The sequence below is a fragment of the Acomys minous genome (assembly GCF_964271855.1).
Source record: "Acomys minous genome assembly, chromosome: 13".
Taxonomy (NCBI): Eukaryota; Metazoa; Chordata; class Mammalia; order Rodentia; family Muridae; genus Acomys; species Acomys minous.
This window is the reverse complement of record NC_140495.1, coordinates 62,823,447-62,845,397: the sequence shown is the minus strand read 5'-3', so window position 1 is coordinate 62,845,397 and position 21,951 is coordinate 62,823,447. Positions and strand designations below refer to the sequence as shown.

The 21,951-nt window shown below is 50.3% G+C and overlaps 1 long non-coding RNA gene across 1 annotated transcript in view; it reads right to left on the bottom strand.

The window, feature by feature from the left end:
- Positions 1–3,407, bottom strand: part of LOC311582101 — a 56,102-nt gene extending 52,695 nt beyond the window's left edge. The window contains exon 1 of the long non-coding RNA XR_014774008.1: positions 3,270–3,407. This is a non-coding gene — a long non-coding RNA (uncharacterized lncRNA). The remainder of the gene's footprint in view (positions 1–3,269) is intronic.
- Positions 3,408–21,951: the final 18,544 nt, after the last annotated feature.

The window sequence follows — 21,951 nt, the reverse complement described above, 5'->3', positions numbered from 1 at the left end:
CTTTATGTTTTGTCTTTTATCTCTTACGTAAGCCGCACTAAGTTTCTCAGGCTGGCCTTCAGCCTGTGATCCTCCTGCCTCAGCCTCCTGAGTAGCTGGAATTAAGGTCTGTACATCCAGGTCCCTGGTGAAAAGGTAATATTTAAAAGACGCATTTTTATGCAAGTGTTACAGACCTACAGAGAGCTGTACCCATCTCATGGATAAAGCTGTGTCCTCAAGGCTCAGAGGCACGATTGGCTGATGTCGTCAGGCGCCACCATGATGCCAGCAGCTTGCCACTGGACAAAAACCAATCATTCTATTTGATGATTGAAACCATGATGAATCAGCACAAAGCCAATGCTATTCATTACCACCCAGAAGCATCCAGAAGTAGAATTACATCCAAAGTTGCCTCTTCCCACTCTCTTTCTTTTTCTTCTTTTAAAGATTTATTTATTTATTTACTTACTTATTATGTATACAGTGCTCTGCCTGGCCTGTACAACCTCAGGCCAGAAGAGGGCATCAGATCACATTATAGATGGCTGTGAGCCACCATGTATGTAGTTGCCGGGAATTGAACTTAGGACCTCTGAAGGAACAGCCAGTGCTCTTAACCTCTGAGCCATCATCTCTCTAGCGCCCCACCCCCACCAACTCTCTTTCTTAAAGAGAGCCAACATCTGTGTTTCCATATATTGATGATGCTGTTTCTGGGCTGGGAGGAAATGGACTGTGGCCTTTTCTTCTGTTGTATCTTGTCACATGAGCCCAACTGTGAACAGTGTACCTATGGGCAGGCACGAGGAACAGACTCACTGGGGATGTGAGGCGGCACTCTTTGTCTACCCCAGTCAGGGCTTGATTGCTGCAGCAGTGTTTGCATGGGTGAGCTGTCCTACACAGAGCCTCCTCTGACCTCTGAAAGCTTGGTTTGCTGTGCATCTTCCCAGGAAATCCCTGCTCTTTCCCAGAAAGCTGTTGTGAACACTGTTGCAAGGAGAGCTTGTCACGTGACCCTCCGTCAAGGCCTGAGTCAAAGCCTTGTGTGTGTTTTTGTAACTAGAAGGCTGTGTGTTTCTTAGCTACTGGTCAGACTGGATGAGCCTGCCAAAGAGCCTTCAGGGAATTTCCTCAGCATGTAACAAATTTATGAGTCATATGAAAAGCTGGGAAACGCTTCAACCAGCTGCCTCTCGCTGACTCAGAAGCCGTTTTACAACACCTTGGTGCTGGGGCCTTGGATGGAGCCAGTTGAAAGGTTTATTATATCTACAGATGGCCTCCCATAGCCAGGGAGAAAAACCAAAGAGGAGTGGGGAGTGTAGTTTAGTTGATGGAGAGCTTGCCTAGCAAGCACAAGGCCCTGGGTAAGATCTCCAGCGCCACGTAAAACCAGGCGTGGTGGCCCATGCCTGTAAGTCCCAGCTCTGAGGAGGTAAAAGCAGGAGGATCCCAAGTTCAAGATCATCTTTGGTTATATAGAGAGTTCAGGACTAGCCTAGGCTGCATGAAACCTGTGGGAAAGACTAAGCTTTGTCACAGGTAAAAGCAGTCTTGGCGGGCTTTACCCTTGGACACCCCATGGATACCTTGAGATAGACTGGGTGGAGCCATCCTGGGCCTGGAATTCAGGAAGCAGACCTGGGGACCCCACCTGGACTATTGTGTTTCTAATTGACCCTCAATGGGAGAAGGAGAATGTGACTCAGGCAGGTGGAGAGGAGAGAGCTGCAGCAGGTTCAGACCGGGCTTGAGCTCATGTGGATCAGCGAACAGGCTGGACCAGCACGCAGGCCAGAGACACCTAAGGACCCGTCCCGTGGAACGGATACTGGAAGGTTCACTCTTTTTTCCCTTTAACCTTTTTTCCCTCTTGTGTAAGCTAGTTGGGTTGTACAATAAAGTTTAATTGTTAAGAAACAGAGCCTACAGAAACCCTTTCTCAAATAACTTAATTAGATAGATAATGGATGATTGACTGTTGATTTATAGATAATAGAAACATGAGAGATAGATACATAGATATATAGAATCATGAGAGATGATGTATAGAAAGAAAGGAAGATGATAGATAGATAGATAGATAGATAGATAGATAGAAGACTAAAGATATAGCTCAGTAGTAGTAACTAAGTACTTGCCTATCATATGCAAGCCTCGATCCTCAGCCTCCCCTTTCTCTTTCTCTCTCTCTCACACACACATATATATATACATATATATACATATATGTGTGTGTGTATGCATATGTGTGCATCACCTTTTCTATCTGAGCCTCAGTTTCCTCACCTGTTAAACAACGTTAGTGATAAATACCTATGATCATGTGGTAAGTAGATGCTGGCACCTGTGGAGGCTGCACGTAATAAACATGTCTACCTGCTGATGTCCTTAGATATGACAAGATTGTCACAGAAAGACACGGCTTCTGCTCTCCTGCCGTCTCACCTACTCCAGCCACCACCTCCAACATGTCTGTGCCTTGTGTGTATTTTTATTCTTATTATGTGCTAGAGTTTCAGAAAACGGGGTTGAATGATAAAGAAAAAGAACTGAATATCTTGGGAAGCATCATAGCATTAAGGAGTCCTTCATGGTGGCACACAGCAGCATTTGGAAGGCAAAGGCAGGCAGATCTCTGTGAGTCGGAGCCCACCTTGTTGTAAACAGTTGAGTTCCAGGCCAACAAAAGCTATAGTGAGACCATGTCTCAAACAAGGGAAAAAAATCATTTTTTAAATAGCTAAGATTGGGCACTGTCCACACTGCAAACACAATCGTTGTGCCTGGGGTACAAGCGGGGCAGCCAGAGCTGAGGGCAAGGTGGCATTTAGCAGCCTGGAGTTCGTGCAGGTCCTGCCCCCCAATAATCCTGACTCTAAGCAACAAGAAACCTGGGATGAAGAATGATTTATTTTCTGGGCTAAGTCTCCTCAAAAGACCTCCGTAATCTGTGCTGATGCCAAAAACCCTATTTGCGTCTAAGATCTGTGCTGCCGCCGAAGCCATGCTGAAGTCCATGATCCGTGCTGCCGCCTGAAGCCATGTTGAAGTCCATGATCCGCCCCGCTGCCTCAAAGTTGTCTGACTCCCATATGCACACCATGCATGACACACACACGTCCCCTATGCCCACCATGTACACACATCCACATAATAAATACATAAATAATGTTCATGCCCAGGTAGATATGTAAATAGCCTAAAATGAGAATGAGCATCCTTCCAGGCCACCCACATCCTTTGAGGTGCCCCAGCCTTCCAAGGCTTCTTGTTCCTACCTCTCTGTGCCAAGGAATCCTCTCAGCACGTGTACGGAGCTGTGACTTTCTCTTCAGGTCCCACAACGCCAAACAGGAGCTGAAACGACAGGCAGAAGACAGGACAGAGCTCCTGATGGACGTTTCCGGAAAGATCGGGGCGTGGCATGGGAATAAACATCCAGGAAAGCCTGTGAGGGGAAGGAGTTACCTCCTCACCTGGCTTCCCAGGCTACTTCTGCTCTTGTTGGGAGAGCCCCGTGCAGGATGAGCCTGCTCTGGGTCGCCTGGCTCATTCTGGCCTGGGTGGGGCTGAAGCACAAAGCCTGGCTTCTCCTTCAGCCCTACTTCCCTGCCCCCTTTGCCCTGCACCGACATCCTATTCTCCATTGGCCTCAAGGGTTGAACACACTTGTGCATGGGTGAATATATTCCTCACCTCTGGGCCTTGCATAGAGCATTTGTAGCTCGGCTGTTCAGATTGTCCCTGACCAGAACCTGGGCCAAGTTCTAGAGAGCAAAGGCCAGGCATCAGATTTTCTCCGAAAAGCCAAGGGGAACCATTAAAGATTATTAAAATGTCGGACATACACACAGGACTTTGAATTCTAGCCACACATACCTGCACTGTTGGCCACGTGAAGCACTCTCCCACGGCCGTGTAACCCAGCCTCCAATCTTCACCTCACCACGGACAACTCTTCACCAGGAAACGAGTCCCCCATGTGCCCTCCACTTTAGCACGGGAAGTGGAGGTAGAGGAGAGAGGGAGTGACTTCTAGAATTGGGGGTTACAAACAAGTTAAGTGGACAATAAACAACTTGGGGGACAGGGAGTACCTTGATTACCTATTGTTTATAATAAATCCACTCCAAACTCTGTGACTTGAGGCAACCAAGATCATCAATGCTCTCGATGTCATGCCAGCTAGAGGGGCGTCCCCTGCCTCTGCCTGAACTCATCTATGAAGCCCAGGGCCCAGAACCCATGGCCGGAGGAGGGAACCGGAACCCGGAAGCCATCCTCTGGCCTCACAGGCAATTCTCATAGAAACACTCTTACAGACTTATTTGCATATGTGCATGCATACCCAGACCAGAAGAGATTTCCCCAATCCAAAGCAGACCAGGATGACATGACACAGAGAGAAAGTTCCAAGGCAGGTGGATGAGAAGGGCGGAGTAATATGAGAGTGGCCAAGGGGCTGGAGAGGGAAATGGGAAAAATCCAAGTCCTGGACGCTGGAAGAGAGTATGGCCAACGGGAGCACATGCAGCTGATGAACCAGCTTGTTGAGGGGAAAAGAAAAAGATAAAATGTGCTGGTGTGTACATCAGTTGGAAGAATGTTTGGCCCCGAGTTCAGTGCCCAGCACCGTATAAGCTGGGGCACACTGTAACCCCAACACTGAGGAGGTGGCAGCAGGACAGTCAGAAGCTCTAGGGCATCTTCAGCCTGGGTTGCATGAGACTGGGTCAACAAAAGAAAGGGCCAGGGCCCTGTGGTGGTGGCGGCGGCGACAGCAGCGATGGCGGCAGCACACGCCTTTAATCCCAGCACTTGAGAGGTAGAGACAAGTGGATCTCTGTGAGTTTGAGGCCAGCCTGGTCTACAAAGCGAATCCCAGGGCAGTGAGGGCCACACAGAGAAACCCTGTCTCAATAAATAAATAAATAAAACAAAAAAACAAAAACAAAACAAGGGGGCGGGGAGAGAAAGGAAGGAATGAAGGGAGGAAAGATGAATATGGTAATCAAAATCCCCTAATGGTTATAGAAGAGGATTTTGGTCCAAGATTAAACTGCTTTAAGCATGCTGGGGACACATGCATGGCATGCACCCATGGAGGTGCCTGTGAGCGAGCTTCTGATAACAGCCTTATTCCTCCCGCTCTGCCTTCATCCGCGTGGCTGGATGCAGTGAAGGGTAGCCACACGTGTCACATCTGAGCAGAGTCTTTAGAGCTATGTACGTGCCCACAGTCGCTCTCTTCTCCCCTCTGCCTTGGGAGCATCACATCCTGGGTGAGACGGATGAGAGAGCTTCCTCAGCCCAAAGTCCAGAAAGAGTGCTCAGCGTCCCAGCCCATGGAGTCCTCAGAGCCGTTTCTCAGCACAACAAAGCAAAGGTCGACTGGCGGGGGCTCAGTGAATGTTAGCTGAATTGCAGCAACTGGAGAGAAAGGGCTGGGGACAGAATTAGGAGGGTGAATTATGACTGAGATAATGGCCAAGAGGGAGACCCCAGGGAAGGGACCATTTGCACCAGACCCTGAAGTTTGGCTGAGGTTTAGAGAGAAGCTACCTAAGGAGGGATGCCGAATGCCAGTGTCCTTATAATCAAGGCCATGCCCCCGAGGGTCCTTTGCATGTATGAATTCTGCATAAGGACTTCCTAGTCCCTGAGAACATATTCACTTAATAGTACATTTTGGTTCTATTTTGAAATATGTTTCAAATTCTTATCATGGCAAAAGGGACAGCATCTTAATGGTTTGGTCCACCTCATGCAGTAGACATCCAGATAACGTTGGGGTTTCACAGCAGGGAATAAGGGATGACCTGGCTGGGTGGGGGGACTCGATTCTTGCCTAGGAAAACGCATGTTTCACTTTAACAGGCAGACATTTGATGACCTGAAAAATCTCAGTCATTTAAGCACAGCTCCCTGCCAAAGGTGGGCTATGAGGACACCCCAGGAGGAGGGTCTGATTGACAGGCTTGCTATGCCCGCCCCCTCAGGGATTCCCCTCTCCCCTCTCAAGACAGCCACTTCTGAGCTTCAGCAGGAAAGGCAGGCAGTGAAGGCTGGGGCTGAACACTCTAGACCCCAGAGGCTGTCCCAAACAGAGGCTGTTCCAAGGCCTGGGGTGGGGTGGGGGCCGGGGGTGGGGAGTTGATTACGTGCATGTGTGTGTGCGCGAACACACACACACGTACACGTTCAATATAACAGAGGAAGTTAAGGCGAATAGTTTAATCACAACCATCCCTCGAGGCAATTCTGACTCATTTTCTCATTAGGAAATGCAACGTGCGGCATCACTAACATCCAATCAGCCAGTAGCCCCAGTGCCCTCGCTCACCCCGGATTACACTCTGATGAGCTGGGAGGGGCTTCTGCCTTCTCCTTCAGGGCTGCTAGGTAGCCACAGTCTAGTGATGGTGGAGAGGGGCTTATTTTAAATATGCACACAAGGCAAACCATTAAAAGCTGGGAACAGGGCCACTTCCTGAGAGAGAAGAGCCAAAGTCTCCACACCCACCCTCGTCAGAGGTATTGCTAGAAACTTCCATCTCTTCCTCTGCTCCTCCTGTTGCCCTCCCCGCTCACTTCTGCCCCCTCCATCTGTCTTCCTGCTTCTCTGTCTCGCTGTCCCTCTGTCCCATGGAGTACCCCCGTCACTTGCCACTTCTTAGAATTCCTCAACATATTTTCCCCTCGTCACATGAGCCACCGTCTCTCTTCCCTTCTCTCTACCTCCTCTCCTGACATATGCTCCTGACATGTGCACATGTATGTATTCATGCATGTATGTGCACGCAACCCACCTGTGGAACCAGGGACCAGGTCCTTTCTTGAAAGACCTCAAACAAAGCTTTTATTATCCAGCCTCAAAGCCATAGCCAAGGCTGTGTGTGTTGGAAGGGCTCTCAGAGATGTTCTAGCAAGCATTGCCCCACCTGCACGCATCACTGCATGATATTGTCACCTGCGATATTCGTGTTTGAAAAGTATGCAATTAAGTTACAAAAAAAAAAAAGGAAGGAAGGAAGGAAGAAATAAAAGAAGAGAAGAAATAGGGCAAGAGAGATAGCTCAGTGGTTAAGAACACATACTGCTCTTCCAGGAGACCCAAGTTCAGTTCCCTGCACCCACATCATGATGCCCACAGCCACCTGTAACTCCATCTCTAGGGGATCTGATGCCTCCGACCTTTTCCAACACCCACAATCCCATATGCATATCTACACACAGGCACACATACAAACCCATCTTTATTTTAAATCTCACAGTATTTTAAGTACAATCCCAATTTTACGCCAGACTGCACTCACAGCTATCCTGGGGCCCATGTGCCTGCCACCGCAGGGTGGCCACAGCCGTCCAGATACGAAGTTGTGCCTTTCCTCAGCCTCTCTCCAAGTGCTCCGTCCTTCTGAGGAAACCAAGGCTAACTTGGGGTGAGGCCCTCACTTTCATGCTGGCAGCCCACAACGTGGCCTCCGTCTCAGAGCTCGCCACCCTCCACTCTGCCATTCTCCTGCATCACGATGACAATGATGAGGTAATGCCTCAGAGAATGAGATCGATGCCCTCGTTTAAGCAGCTTGTGTCAGAGTTCTGGCCTGGCGCGTTTGCAATGGTGGCCCTGGCCAATAGCAACCCCGGGAGCCTCGTGTGCTATGCACTGGCTGGCAGGTCCTCTCCCTTCCACCGCGGCTGCCCTAGCCAGCATCTCTTGACCTGATAGGAGATGGTTTTGAGTAGATGAATAAGTGAGTGAAGGTTCTATGGCGGGGCCAATGCAGGCATGTGCAAGCAGACACGGGTGGAGGAGCTGATTGCTAAGCCCAGTGAGCACCGCCCCCCTTCGCCCTCTTCTTCCTGCCACGACGGGGCCTGGCAAGGGAACACAAGCAAAAATATCAAAAACCCATAGGAGGCTCTTCCCACAGAAGGGTCATGGCCGGGCTCTTCACTCTGCAGGGCGCACCATCTTCCCCATCCACTGCCCTGCAGTTGTAAGACCCAGGAAGAAGGCACCAGACAAAGATAGAACCCAGGACCCAGCAGTACCCACGTGTGGCAACCAGTAAGGGATCCAGGATTCTAGCGTCTGACTCAGCCCTGGCTCGTGGAGGCCATGGGCAAGTCAGCCTCCCACATGGTCCCAGGCTTCTCTACTAGCCCGGCTTATGGACCCTTTCTCCATGCAGGACCAGGGGGCTAGGGGTGCATCTAACTGGGATGCTTCCCATGTCTATGACCAAAATGCCCACCAGCTCAGAGGCTGCCCTTCTCACTTGCCTCCTCTACCCTTAAGAAGCCCTGGGACACATATAAAGAGACTCACGACTCAAAGCACAGTACAAAGCAGTGGCCCGAGCTCCCTTGGAGCTTAGCAGAAAGCAGACCCTCAGGCCCACCTCAGGCTCTGCAGCTGGACCTGATGCCCAGAGTAAAGGCCCCCACACTGAGGGACATGGAAAACCCATCAGCCTCGGACCCAACAGATCCTTAGGAGGCACACATTCCAGCAGCCTCTTGCCAAACGGGTGCTCTGTCTACGCACTGAACTTGGACTCCTCATGCCAAAAGAAGGTAGAGGGCTGGAGAGATAGCCCAGTGATTAAACTGTTTGTCATGAATTTCAGATCTCTAGAGCCTATGTAAATGCTGAGTGGGCAAAAGGACTCATGTCTCTGAAGGCAGAGACAGAGGACTCCCCCCCTTTCCCCACCGTGCAAAGTGGCTAGCAAAACTAGCCATACATGCAAGCTCTGGGCTTTGCTGAAAGACCCTGCCTCAAAAAATAAAGTGGAAGAATAATCGATAAACACACATGCATGCACCTTCACATACATGCAAAAGCATGCATACATGCCCATGTACAACACACACACACACACACACACACACACACACACACACACACGAGGAAGAGGGAGAGAAGGAAAAAAAACATGTCTCTCTGAGCTCACAGAGGGCAGTTTTCTGCAGAGCTGTTTGTGACAGGGAAAGACTGCACACAGACTCACCATGAATTTGGAGAAGGTCACAGAAACCAGGAATTACACAATAAATGGAGAGCAGCGAGAATGGAATTCATAGTACCAGCCATGTAGAAATGAAAATTCTCATGCACACTCATAGATACATGGACCACTCTGGAAGACTAGAGCTCTAACTACTAAACATGGCAAAAATGAGACATGAAGGGACAAACTGGGAACAGAGAAAAGACCATCTTAAATCTCAGATCGTCTTAAATCTCACTAACCTTGAAGGAATTAACGGGCTGGGTAACTGACGTGAGTTTGGCCAAGAGAAAAACGCATCTGGAAGGGTGCGCATCTGCCTTGCGCTTCATGTCTCCTGTGGGGCCGGGGAGCTGTGGGACTGGGAGGAGGTGGCAGGTCGAGGCATATCCAAACCCCGGGAATCTCATCCTGAGTCGGCAGGGGTAGGACTGCTCCCTCCCCGCTATCCCTGGGCCTGCATGTTCTGCTACACATGGTCCTGTGCCCTGACCTTTGCCACCCCTGCCCCCATAAAAGAGGTCACATAGCTGAGTAGCCAGGTCCGGTCCAACAGCACCTTGAATTTCTTCTCATGCAAATGAGGCATCCCCAGCACCTCGGCCCAGCCAATAATGTACACTCACCATCCATCGAAAAGTTTAAGTAGCCTTTGTTCCCTCTATTAAAGCAGCTGTCTCCTAAGAAGTCTGTTTCTCTCTGCTCTCACTGCCATAACAGGCAGGGAGAAAGGCCTGAACAGAATTTTTGACACTCCTCAACCAGGGTATCTCAGGGACAACTCTTGGTCCCCGGAGATTCTCCAACTCAGATTCCGGAAGAAAGCGAGCAGGTATTTATGCAAAACAGCTGCCAGAGAGGGGACATTTTCAAATGTCGCTATTCTCTCAGGCACAGCCTCCTCTGCTAAAATGCCACAGACTCAAGCAAAGGCCGAGACAGCATCTTAGAGCAAGAAGGTGCTTGTGTCACCTTGGTGAAGATCCTTGCATCTCGTGATGGGCAGCCCCTGAGGAATAAGTCCTGAGGTTGACCTCTGGTTTTACATATGCACATGTGCATGCACGCTAGCAAGTACATGTACACAAGCAAACACACACACACACACACACACCAGCCAGCTTTTTTGTTTTTTGTCTTTTAATGAGGAGTCATGAAGTCCCACATCAGATGGAAGTGATAAGACCCGTGACCCCCCCTAGAAGTGACTCATCTGGCCCCTTGGGTCCCCAGGATACCAGTGCTCTGTCCCAACCTCCAAGGATCAAGGTGAGAAGAGGATTTCCACATTGCACACCTTGGGGCTCACCTGGCTCTGTGGGCCTCGCTAGGTGCCTCTGAGGAAAGGAGTAGAGGGGAGTCCTGGGTGCTGAGAGGCACCTTCTAGGCTAATGCTCCCTGCCATGTGACTTCCACTTACTGGAAATACAAAAACCGCTGTGGCTTTATGGAAATCGCCTTGCACATGTCATAGGCAACAGGGCCTTGAACACAGCCATCTTCCCGGTACTCCCCGGCATTCCCCGCTGGGAAGCAGTCCTGGCCAAGTGAAACTCAACTGGTGACATCTCTAAGATTGGACAAGCAGCAAAAATGCCTCACACACCCCTCTGGTGCTGAGTCCAGTGCAGGGAAGGGGGCTCTGAGTGATCTCAGCAGCTTGAAGTACTTGCGTCCTGGACAATACTTCAGTTCCCCAGCATGGTGAAGGCCAGGTAGGCCTGGCAGCCTGTGTCCGGGTGCTTGGGAGGCAGAGGAGCAGCCATCCCCAGAGCACGCTGGGCCATCTAGGCTAGTCCAATCGACCACCCCTGCACTCAGCTGGGAAGCCAGACCCCTCTACTCCTAAGTTCCAACAAGTCTGTCCCTGGTGCAGTTCTATTTAGCTGAAATTCCCTCTTCATCAATCTTTTCACCCAAAGTGTTACCCCTTGCCTCAGTGGGCAGGACTTGGCTCGGGATAAAAATCAAGAGAGGAACAATCAGATTAATTCACACTAACGTGCCTGGCTGGGGGCTGAGGCTTGTGAGCACAGGAAATGGGCCAGCCAAGAAGCCCCAGCCTGGCTTCTGAGTCCCACTAGGCTGAGGGACTACAGTGTCCCTCTGAGAGGCATGCATGACAGCAAGGTAGCTCTGGATGGCAGAGCCTCCCCAGGGAGACACTCGCAGGGCAGTTACATCAACACAGGATGTCTTTGTCTTGAGTTCAGGCCCGGGTTCCCACAAGCGACTGAAATAAATTAGAGCCTTTTCAACAAGGGTGGTTGAAAGCGGCCCTCTTGGAAAAATCTCAGCAGCTGAGCTTTATGGGATTATAACTAGTAGCAAAACACCCCAAACCACACAATCGCCTGCAAAGGGGGAAATCGAATCAAACTCAACATTGTTGTAGACCTGGAAAATGTCTCCCCAGGAAGCCAGGCCTGGGAGCCTGCTCAATGTTCCACTGCTCAGCACATCAGGGAGACAGGCGCTGCTCTCAGGGAGTCACATGTAGTTTGTCTGTACACATGTGCGGCCAGAGTCTCCAACACACACAGACAGACTGGAGACAGGGGGCCCAGCCCAGGCAGGAAGCTATCACTGGGATGTGTTGGAGTCCTAGAAGGGCCTTACATGCTGAGTGGTGTAGCCCAGGCAGCAGGGTGCAGGAAAGCTCTTTGCTGGAGGGTGGGGGGTGGAGGGAGTAGGGAAAGGGAGGAGCCTGCTTATGGGGACCAGTGTGCCCCGTGGTGCCCTAGGGACAGACAGATGTGAGCTCTGCTCCCTAGGAAGCTGCTGGAAGCCTCCATCACAGGATGGGTCTCTAATTGAGCAGAAGGTTGACATGAAATAACAGAACGCAGCAGCCACAGGCCCTGGTGGCTGCATCTCCCCCACTCCCCAGCTCTGTGACCTCCAAAAAAATATATATCATAAGTGAGCCTCCCTTGGCCTGGCCACAAAATGGGTACCTCCATGTCCTTTCTTCTCCTAAGACAGGAGTGGGGATGGCTAGACCACTTCAGATGAGAAACAAAGGGGACAGAACCAGAACGGGACTGTGTGGTGGGAGCAAGATGGCTCAGGAAAGGGCAAAGAGAATTTTCCAGACTGGTGGAAATGTGCTATATCTTGATTAGAGGAGGGCAAGCTCCTGCAAACATGTATTTGTCAACATTTGTCCAACTGTGCATTTAAGTTTGCACAGTTTAAAAACCGCTTCTGCTTGGTTTTATTTCCCCCCCTCCATTTCTTTATTTATTCACTTTACATCCTGATCACAGTCCTCCTCCTCTCCTCCCAGTGCCCTACCCATCCCTCCCTCCCTTCCATTCTCCTGTCTTCCTCTCCTCAGAGAAAGTAGAGGTCTCCCTTGGGTACCAACCCGCCCTGTCACATTAAGTCACTGCAGGACTAGGCACATCCTCTCCCACTGAGGCCAGTTAGGGAAGCAAGATCCAAAGGAAGGCATCAGAATCAGAGAGGGCCCCCACTCCCCGCTCTAGTTGTCGAGGGACCCACATGAAAACCAAGCTGTGCATTGGCTACATGCATTCAGGGGTCCTAGGGCCAGTTTGTGCATGCTCTTTTGGTTGGTGGGTCAGTCTCTATGAGTCACCAGGGGCCCAGGTTAGTTGATTCTATGGGTCTTCTTGTAGAGTCCTTGACCCTTCTGGCTCCCTCAATCGTTCCCCCAACTCTTCCTGCTTTTACAGCTCGGTAGTGACGTTTAAGTGCTAAGAGAACTGGAGGGACATGGGCCATAAAAGGGACTTTCTGGCCGCCATGATCAGGACACACCCAGATCCGTAATGTCTCCCATTGCCTTGGATGTGAGATTGTTTTGAAGCTCAGGTCCAACGGTTTCAGAAAACACATATGTTTGTGTCTAGTTCAAACTGGTTTGGTAGGTATTTAAGAGAAAACATTCGTGGGATCCGGAGTGCAGTCAAAAAGTAATAATATTTGGGTTCAGTTTGGGGGTTCAGTGAGCTGGAGCAGAGCAGTGTTTTCCAATTTGGAATCGTGGTTCTGCTCAGTTCTAACTCTTGTTGGGACAGCCCAGTGCAAGGTCACACACACACACACACACACACACACACACACACACACACACAGGCCCGCACACATAGGCACACACACACAGGCACACACACACACACACATACACACTGGAAACACTGCACACTGCCATCCCTGTGAACAGCCCAGTGCAAGGTCTCACACACACACACACACACACACACACACACACACACACACACAAGCACACAGGCACATGGGCACACACACATACACACACACACACACACACACACACACAAGCACACACACACACACACACCAGAAACACTGCACACTGCCTTCCCTGTGGACAGCTCAGTTCAGGGGTGACCTCCTGGAACAGTCTGCACACTGCCCTCCCTGCCCATTCAACCCTTTCCAGAACCTTCTTACAGAAGTGAGAACTTGAGAGGAAAAGAAAGCAGACTCTCCTGTCCTCAGTCAAGCTGAGGTCCACACTCTCTGGCCTGTGGGTAAAAAGCAGAATTTGGTCTTTGAGATGACAACACCCACCAAGTGGAATAAAGTCAGTGACCTGATCCCAAAGTCCCTGGCTGGAGGCTGCCGTGCCCTCCCGCAGGTGGGGAGGGGGGCACTGAGAGAGGATGGGGAGCTTGGCCCAGGGTCCTGGGCAGGGACAATCTGAACAACAGAGCTATAAATGCCCTATGCAAGACCAGCATCCTCCCAGGCCACCCACATCCTTTGAGGAGCTCGAGCCTTCCAAGGCTTCTTGTTCCTAGTTCTCTGTGCCAAGCAATCCTCTCAGCACGTGTACGGAGCTGTGACTTTCTCTTCAGGTCCCACAACTCCAAACAGGAGCTGAAACGGCAGGCAGAAGACAGGACAGAGCTCCTGATGGACGTTTCCGGAAAGATCTGGGCGTGGCATGGGAATAAACATCCAGGAAAGCCTGTGAGGGGAAGGAGTTACCTCCTCACCTGGCTTCCCAGGCTACTTCTGCTCTTGTTGGGAGAGCCCCGTGCAGGATGAGCCTGCTCTGGGTCGCCTGGCTCATTCTGGCCTGGGGCTGAAGCACAAAGCCTGGCCTCTCCTTCAGCCCCACTTCCCTGCCCCCTTTGCCCTGCACCGACATCCTATTCTCCATCTGCCTCAAGGGTTGAACACACTTGTGCATGGGTGAATATATTCCTCACCCTGGGGCCTTTCCTGGGTGCTGCAGGGTGATGCTGACCACTCTGGGCAGAGGGGACTTAGCTGTGGAAAGTGTCACCCAAATTGGAGAAATCTCCAGCTCGCCTTCCTTTCTGATCAGTCCTCCCCCAAAGTTTATGGGTCCTTTATAGAAACACAAAACTGCCAGCAGGAAATCCCTGTGCCACTGTGCAGTTTGTGTGCTACATAAGTGTGCCAAACTAAGAGGGTCAGGGCAAGCAGGGTTTCTGTGCAGAGCTGTGCCCAACCAGAGAGGGTGCTTTTCTTTCACTCTCACCTATGAAAGTAGCAGTGGCCTTGCCTGGACCACAGGCGCAAAGGAGGAAAGCAGGCACTTTGACTATCCATCTTGATAAAGGTATCGTTCATCCTGATTGAAGTGACTTGTGGAAGGACGTGTGTGACAACAGCTTAGGCGGCTCACCATGTGCCCAGGGTTGATTTTACATAGACTAGGCCCTGGTGAATCTCCTCCTTTTGGATTCCTCGCTGAATGTCAGTCCAAGTACATACAGTGCCCTGGACCCAAGTGCCAGCTCTTCCTTTGGACAACTTGCACACACACACACACACACACACACACACACACACACACACACACACACACGGGAGGGGCAGGGGGGAGAGACGTTTTCTCCTGTACAGCGTGGCTGGGAATGCTACCACCAGCCTAACCTACAGGAGAAGGACTGAAAGTCGCTACCGCCCAGATAGCTTGGCCTGGAGCATAAGGCATCGGGAGACCTCGCTGCAGCACACACTGTGTGAAGATGCAGCCTTGCAGACCTCCACGGGGCCTTCTTAGGGAGAAGAAGAAAGGGGGTTCGCTCATTCCCCTAGACGGAAGTGCAGAGGGAGCAGGCTTCTAAACTGCTGGAAAGAATTTTTTCCAAAACCTTTGGAGTGGCCTTCCTTCTGGGCACCATGGGCCCCACGGCCCGGTAACCGTGTGCTAGGCAGCAGCGCCCCCTGCTGGCTGTAAGCGTGGCAGCCCTGAGGAGGCTGTGGGGTGCGGGGGAGGAACCCCTGGGTAGCCTGTGGCTGTTCATACTCCTCGGAAAGTCAAGAACGTGTGGCCACTGCTCTAGACTAGTAACAGGAGCCTTCGTTCTCCTTCCTTGTTTAAGGAACCCACGACCACCCACCCACCCCCCAAGAACAGATCCCACAAAACTGCCTGCAAAGAGCCATGGCTTTCTCCGAACTGCCATGTTCTCTGTTTCAGTCGGATAGGGTTTTCCCTCCATAAGTCATTATTTCTGCAGCTCATGAACTTGCTGGGATGTGCCTGGAGGCCATCAGCTACCTCCCCAGGAGCCAGCTGCCCACACTCTGCTCTCACAACAGGGCCCACTCTACAGTGAGGTGTCGGTGCCACCTGTGGCTGTCAGTTCCCAAGGGCCAGTTGCTGTACGGGTGTGCACGGCCGACAGGTCATGGAGTTAGGAGAGCGAAGGGGCACACGGGAGGGAGGGGCTCACAGCCAGCCCTAGGCCAACATGAGCAGGTCCACAGCTCTGGCCCGCTTTGGCCTCTCAGAAAGTTTGCAAGTGCCTTTAGAACAGAGAGACTGGACACAAGGTTAAACATAGGTAAGTGATAGAGAAATAGACAGACAGGTACATATGGATATGATGACAGATAAATGATGGATAGATAGATATTTAAATAGATATACTAACTCCATTTTTAATAGAATAACCTGTCCTTCCTAACCCAGGACCTGAAAGATCATCTGGGCAGGCTTGAAGAGGGCTCAAGAGATGGGTTTCCTCCTACGAATGAAATGAAGGAAGCCAGCCCAGGAAGGTGAAGCCCCCAGAGGCCCTGACCATCCCTATCCCTGAAGAGGAAAGGGAAGAGGGCAGTGCCCAGAGTCACTAACAGGAGCAGGGACCCCAGCGGAGGGCCATGACCAGCAGCCGGAACAGCAGCAGGAGCCTGGAGGCAGAGTGACTGTCCCACGAGCACTTCCCACCCACCTACAGGCCCATGGAGGGAGCCAGCTTCAGGGCATAGAAGCCTGAGCAGGAACTGGGGCATCCCAGGCAGTGGGGACGTGAGGGTTCTCAGGGCAGACCCCAAAAAGCTCAACTGTGACAGTGGGGTCGGGGTCCTGGGATGCCAGCGGAAGGGCCTGACACTGGGTTTTGACTCATATGCGGCTGTGTCCATCCCTCACCAACAGTAGTGTTCTGTTTAGGGAGCAGCTCTGCGGGAAGAGCGCCCCCTGCAGGGCTCAGTGGTCAACATGCTTGTTCTCGCCTCCTTCGAGAAGCCCTGACCGAGAACCAGCGGGACCAGCAGAGCACTTGCCTAGCTGCCTAGCGTGAAGGAGGCTTGGGATACATCCCCAGCGACAAAGAACTAAAGGCACAGAGGCGGAGCTGGAGAGGCAGCTCCTGAAGTACCTGCGGGGCAAGCCTGAGGACCTGAGTTCAATCTCCAGAACCCGTGTAAAACACGCTGAGCACACAGTGGGCATGCGAGCCCAGGGCTGGGTGAGGTGGGGAGGCAGATCTCTGGTGCTTGTCTCCCCCCCCCCCAGCCCCCAACCGCCACCATCACCACCACCACCACCACCAATGTAGCTGAATCAACACTCGGTTCAGTGAGAGACCTTGCCTTAAAACAGTAAGGCAAGTACAGGAAGTACAGGAAGATACCTAATGCTCAGGGCTTGTGATCACAACAAACAGATTCTCCCCGCCTCCTGCCCCCCACCACCACCCCACCCCCCACCCCCCACCCCAGGCAGGGTGACAGACCTGAGAAGTAAGTCAGGTAAGGTCCCTCTCAGGTGCTGGCCTCACTCACCTCACCCACCTACCCGCCCCAGAGCATGAAACAGCAAACATTCTGTAAATCACCAAGCCTAGCACCCTGGCACTCATAACTTTGTAAATGCTCCTCTTTTTCCTTTCTTTCTTCTTCTTCTTCTTTTTTATTTTTTATTTTTTTATTATTAAAAAGAAAAAAAGTTTAAGAAGAGCACTGGCTTCATTTCCTGCCCTCTCCCCATCACAGGGGCAGGAGACGTTTGCTTCAGAGTCACAGGTTCTGTTTCCATTTGGGGGAGGCAGGCCTCAGGGGAACAACCCCCTTCAGGACTTTCCATGGGCTGAGAAATCTAATCCAGTGTTTTGCAGCCATCATTTAGCAGAGAGTTGTCATCTACGTGGTTTGCTCAAGCCCTATGCTGCCTCCCCCTCCCTCTCTCCCAGCCCCCCCCTCCCCCCCAAGGACCAACTTGGTGACTCTCCATAGTTATGAGCTAGCAGATCTGCTAAAACCTAGGAGGCCTGGGCTAAACCAAAACGTTTTTCAAAGAAACACTTTCCAGTCGAGAAAGGTAATATCCTAGAGGCCTGCCCGCCTTCCTGCAATTAACTGGAACACCACCCAGCATAGCTTTTGTTGGCTGCCACTTCCCATGGAAATACCTCAAATGCTTTTCCTCAACCCTAAAATGGAACCTTTGTCTCTTTCCTGTTCAAGCCACAGAAAGGCAGAAGGGACCAGCGAGCCCTTCCTCCACCACCCACAGCAGCCAGGGCCAGTGGGCTGGCTCCCGGGTGGGCTCCAGGGCCAGGCCAACCCCAGGCCAGAAGGGGTACTCGCATGGAAGAGGGCCCTGGTGCATCCAAACCCAGCCCAGTCAGACCCTCCAGCTCTGGAGACTTTACCCAAGTCTGCCCCTTCCCAAAGCCCAAGCTACCACCCCCTGATCCGTTCAGTGAGTAAAGCTGGGGGTTTGGGAAAGGTGATGTGTGTGCACTCTCCTGACACAGGGTGGTTACGGAGGTGGGACCCCTGCTTCCTGCTGGAGCGTGGCACACTTGTTAGCGGAAATTCTAGGAAGTCCCACCAGAGTCAACACGTTACTTGGGAAAGTCCAGGTTCCCTCGTGGGCTTCTTAATCCAGAGGAGAAGATGGAGAAGAGAAAGAGAAAGGGCCACGGTGTTTGAATCAAGCCAGCGTAGAAGCTGACAGGGATAGAAGGAAGCTTCAGAGAGAGAGAGAGAAAGGAAGCCCAGGGCACTAGGGAAAGCAGATTACAGCAGAGATGGAAAAAAAGAAAAGAAAAGGGGGCCAGGCATGATGGAGCATGTCTTTAATCCCAGGTCTACAAAGTGAGCCCAGGACAGCCAAGGCTAACACAGAGAAACCCTGTCTCAAGAAGAAGGAGGAGGAGGAGGAGGAGGAGGAGGAGGAGGAGGAGGAGGAGGAAGAGAAGGAGAAGAAGAAGAGGAGAGGCTGGAGAGATGGGAGGTTCAGTTCCCAGCACCCACATCTCACTCACTGCCTTTGTAACTACAGTTCCAGGGATTCAAAGCCCTCTGGCTTCAGCGGGAACCTGTACATGCACACACACACACATACACACACACACATACACACACACACTAAGAAAAATAAATAAATAAATAAATAAATAAATAAATAAATAAATATCTTAAGTTGCTAATGCCAAGTAACACCTTAAAAGAATTTTTACTGTTTGTGCTCTCCCCCTCCCCCTCCCCCTCCCCCTCCCCCTCCCCCTCCCCCTCCCCCCGCAAAAAAAAAAAAATGCCACACAGCCAGGTACAGTGAACCCAGAACTCAGGAAGCTGAGGCAGAAGGCTTGTGAATTTGAAGCCAACCAAAATTATGTAGTAAGTCTCCATCTCAAAAATAAATAAATCACAGCCGGGCATGGTGGCGCATGCCTTTAATCCCAGCCCTCGGGAGGCAGAGACAGGTGGATCTCTGTGAGTTCGAGGCCAGCCTGGGATACAAAGTAAGTCCAGGACAGCTAGGGCTACAGAGGAACCCTGTCTCGAAAACCCAAAAATAAATAAATAGATTAATTAATTAGTTAAATGTTATACAGCTGAATCTTTCAAAAATATTTGGCCAATCCCCGTTTTCTCCGAGAGATTTCTAAAATTCAAAATAAAACACGTAAAGGACGACCTCACTAGAGTCAGACACAACAGGACAGACAACGCTCATCTGAAACTTCCTAAAATGTAACACAGAATTTGGACACAGTAAGATTTGTCTGATGAGCCCACAGGCACTTCAGCTTAGAAGATGAGGGAGAATATATTTTAACTGTTAATGACTTACTAGCCTGTGTGGCTCACCATGCTGCTACACTGTTCATAACACTCAGGAAGCAGAAGCATCCTGCACGCCTGTCAGCCAGTGAGGAGCTGAAGAAACACACAGTGGGACTTTATCCAGCCATAAGAAAGAGTGAAATTGTGACATCTGCAGGAAAACGGAAGGAAATTATTCTTCAAAAAAAAATTTTTTTTAATTTATGTGTTGTGTGTATGTAAGTAGTCTGTCTGCATATATACCTGCACACCAGAAGAAGGCATAGAGATGACGGTGAGACTCCAAATGGGTTCTGGGAGCTAAACTTGGGACCTCTGGAAGAACAGCCAGTTTTGTTTTGTTTTTTAATAAGCCATCAAGCCCCCTAGAAATCATTCTTTTTTTTTTTTTTATCCAAGCTTTTATTTAAGTGCATTGACTTGAGGATGACGTTAAATTTTGCTAAAAAGCAATCTGCTGTTCCAGCACGTCTGTTCCAACCATCCTCAACGGCAGGCTCTGTAGCTTCCTCTGATCCATACTGTGCCAGGCATTTCTCTCCCAGCCTCTCTGCTTCTTCGCTTTCCTCCCCGTCATCAGATCCAAAGAGATCAATGTTATCATCATCTTTAGCATCAGCAACTCCACTTCCACACTGGCAGGACCATACTTGCCCAAAGATTTCTTCACTCCCAGCAGGCTGGCCTTTTCCTTTTCATAAGACTTGATGTGATTATTCCCAGGCAGGGCCTGAACAGGTCAGCAGGCGGCGGGCCAGAGACTGCTTCAAATACCAACACACCTGCTTGGGACGGTGCATACCCTTCAATGTAGCTCTTGTCCGCCAGGTAATCCTTGAGTACCTGGAGGCCAGCTGGGGGCAGGGATGGGGGTTGGGAGGGGTCAAGTCTCGGAAACCCATGGTATGGGCTGTAACTGGGAGCCAGGTAGCAGTGGAGGAAAAAGAATGCCACAAGCCCACGGCCAGCGCTAAAGGGAAAAAAAGCTAGAAATCATTCTTAAGTGAAGTATCCCAGACTCCGAAAGACAATTTCTGCAAGTCTCACTTGCAGAAAACTCTTAATTTTCACATATGTATGTGTTCTGTGTGTGTGTGTGTGTGTGTGTGTATTTCTGTGTGCGACTGTGTCTGTGTACATGTCTGTGTCTGTGTGTTTATGGATGTGTTTGTATTCCTGTGTATGTCTGTGTATGTATCTGTTTATATGTCTGTGTGTGTGTGTGTGTGTGTGTGTGTGTGTGTGTGCATATCTCTTTGTTTCTGTATCTCTGTGTGTTTGTGTATGTCTGCATATAGATCATGAAACTAGAAAGAAGCACACGAGACAGGATAATGACATCTTTAGGGAGAAAGGAGAAAAAAATGATTGGATGATTTCATTTTCATTTCAATTAAATATAAGAACAATGCCAGTCCTACCCAACAAACAAGAAAGTGTCACCTGGGAATGAGGATTTTTTTTTTAATTATCTTGTTAAACGAGTCGCTCTGCCCACTCTGCTTTCCCGGCAGTACCTTTTAGTTGCTGCAAAGAGACTCTCCGACATCTTCCTCATCCTTCCGCTCCTGACAGACATCCAGGCTCCTCCCAACACTGAGTGTTCCTCCTAGACACAAGTTGCTTTAGGGAGGCAAGATGGAAACAGAGCCGTTGGCCACAAGATACCAGCATCTCCCATTTCACAGGACTCTGATGGATGACTTCCACACATCAGCCATGTGCACGTCCATCACTTCCCTTCCATGCTCACTGATATTCAGTATTGGTACAGTTTCTTTTTTTAAATATATTTTATTAATTTATTCATATTACATCTCAATTGTTATCCCATCCCTTGTATCGCCCCATTCCTCCCTCCCTCTCATTTTCCCCTTGCTCCCTTCCCCTATGACTGTGACTGAGGGGCACATCAAGTCTCTTCTTGGTAGCCTGCTATCCTTCCTCTGAGTGCCACCAGGCCTCCCCATCCAGGGGACGTGGTCAAATATGGGGCACCACAGTTCATAGTACACTTTCAATTTGTATGGCGAATAAAAATAACTCTCAGTGTTGTTTTGCTTTTTTTTTTTTTTTTTTTTTTTTTTTTTTTTTTGTGGGTGGGTGGTGGTTGGCTACCTGGCTGGATAAATGGCTGAATGGCTAGCTGGCTGGATGATTGACTGGTTGGTTGGTTTGTTAGTGGGTTGGCTGAATGGTCGGTTCATTAGCTAGTTGAGTGACTGGCTATCTTGTTGATTGGTTGACCAGTTAGTTGGTTGGTTGATTGGTTGGCTGGTTGGTTAATTGGTTAGTTATTGGTTGGTTGGATAACCTGCTGATTGATTGGTTGGTTGACTGGCTTGTTGATTGGCTGAGTGGTTGATTGGCTTGTTGGCTAGTTTGGATTATTGGTTGGTTGACTGGGTTGCTAATAATTGATTAACTGTTTGATTGGTCAGTTGATTGATTGGTTGATTGGCTGGCTGGTTGTTGGTTGACTGATTGGTTAGCTGGTTCATTGGCTGGCTTATTTGTTAGTTGGTCTAGCTTGCTGAGTGGTTAGCTGGATGATTGGTTAGCTAATTGGTTAGCTATCTGGTTGGTTAGTTGGCTAGTTAGTTAG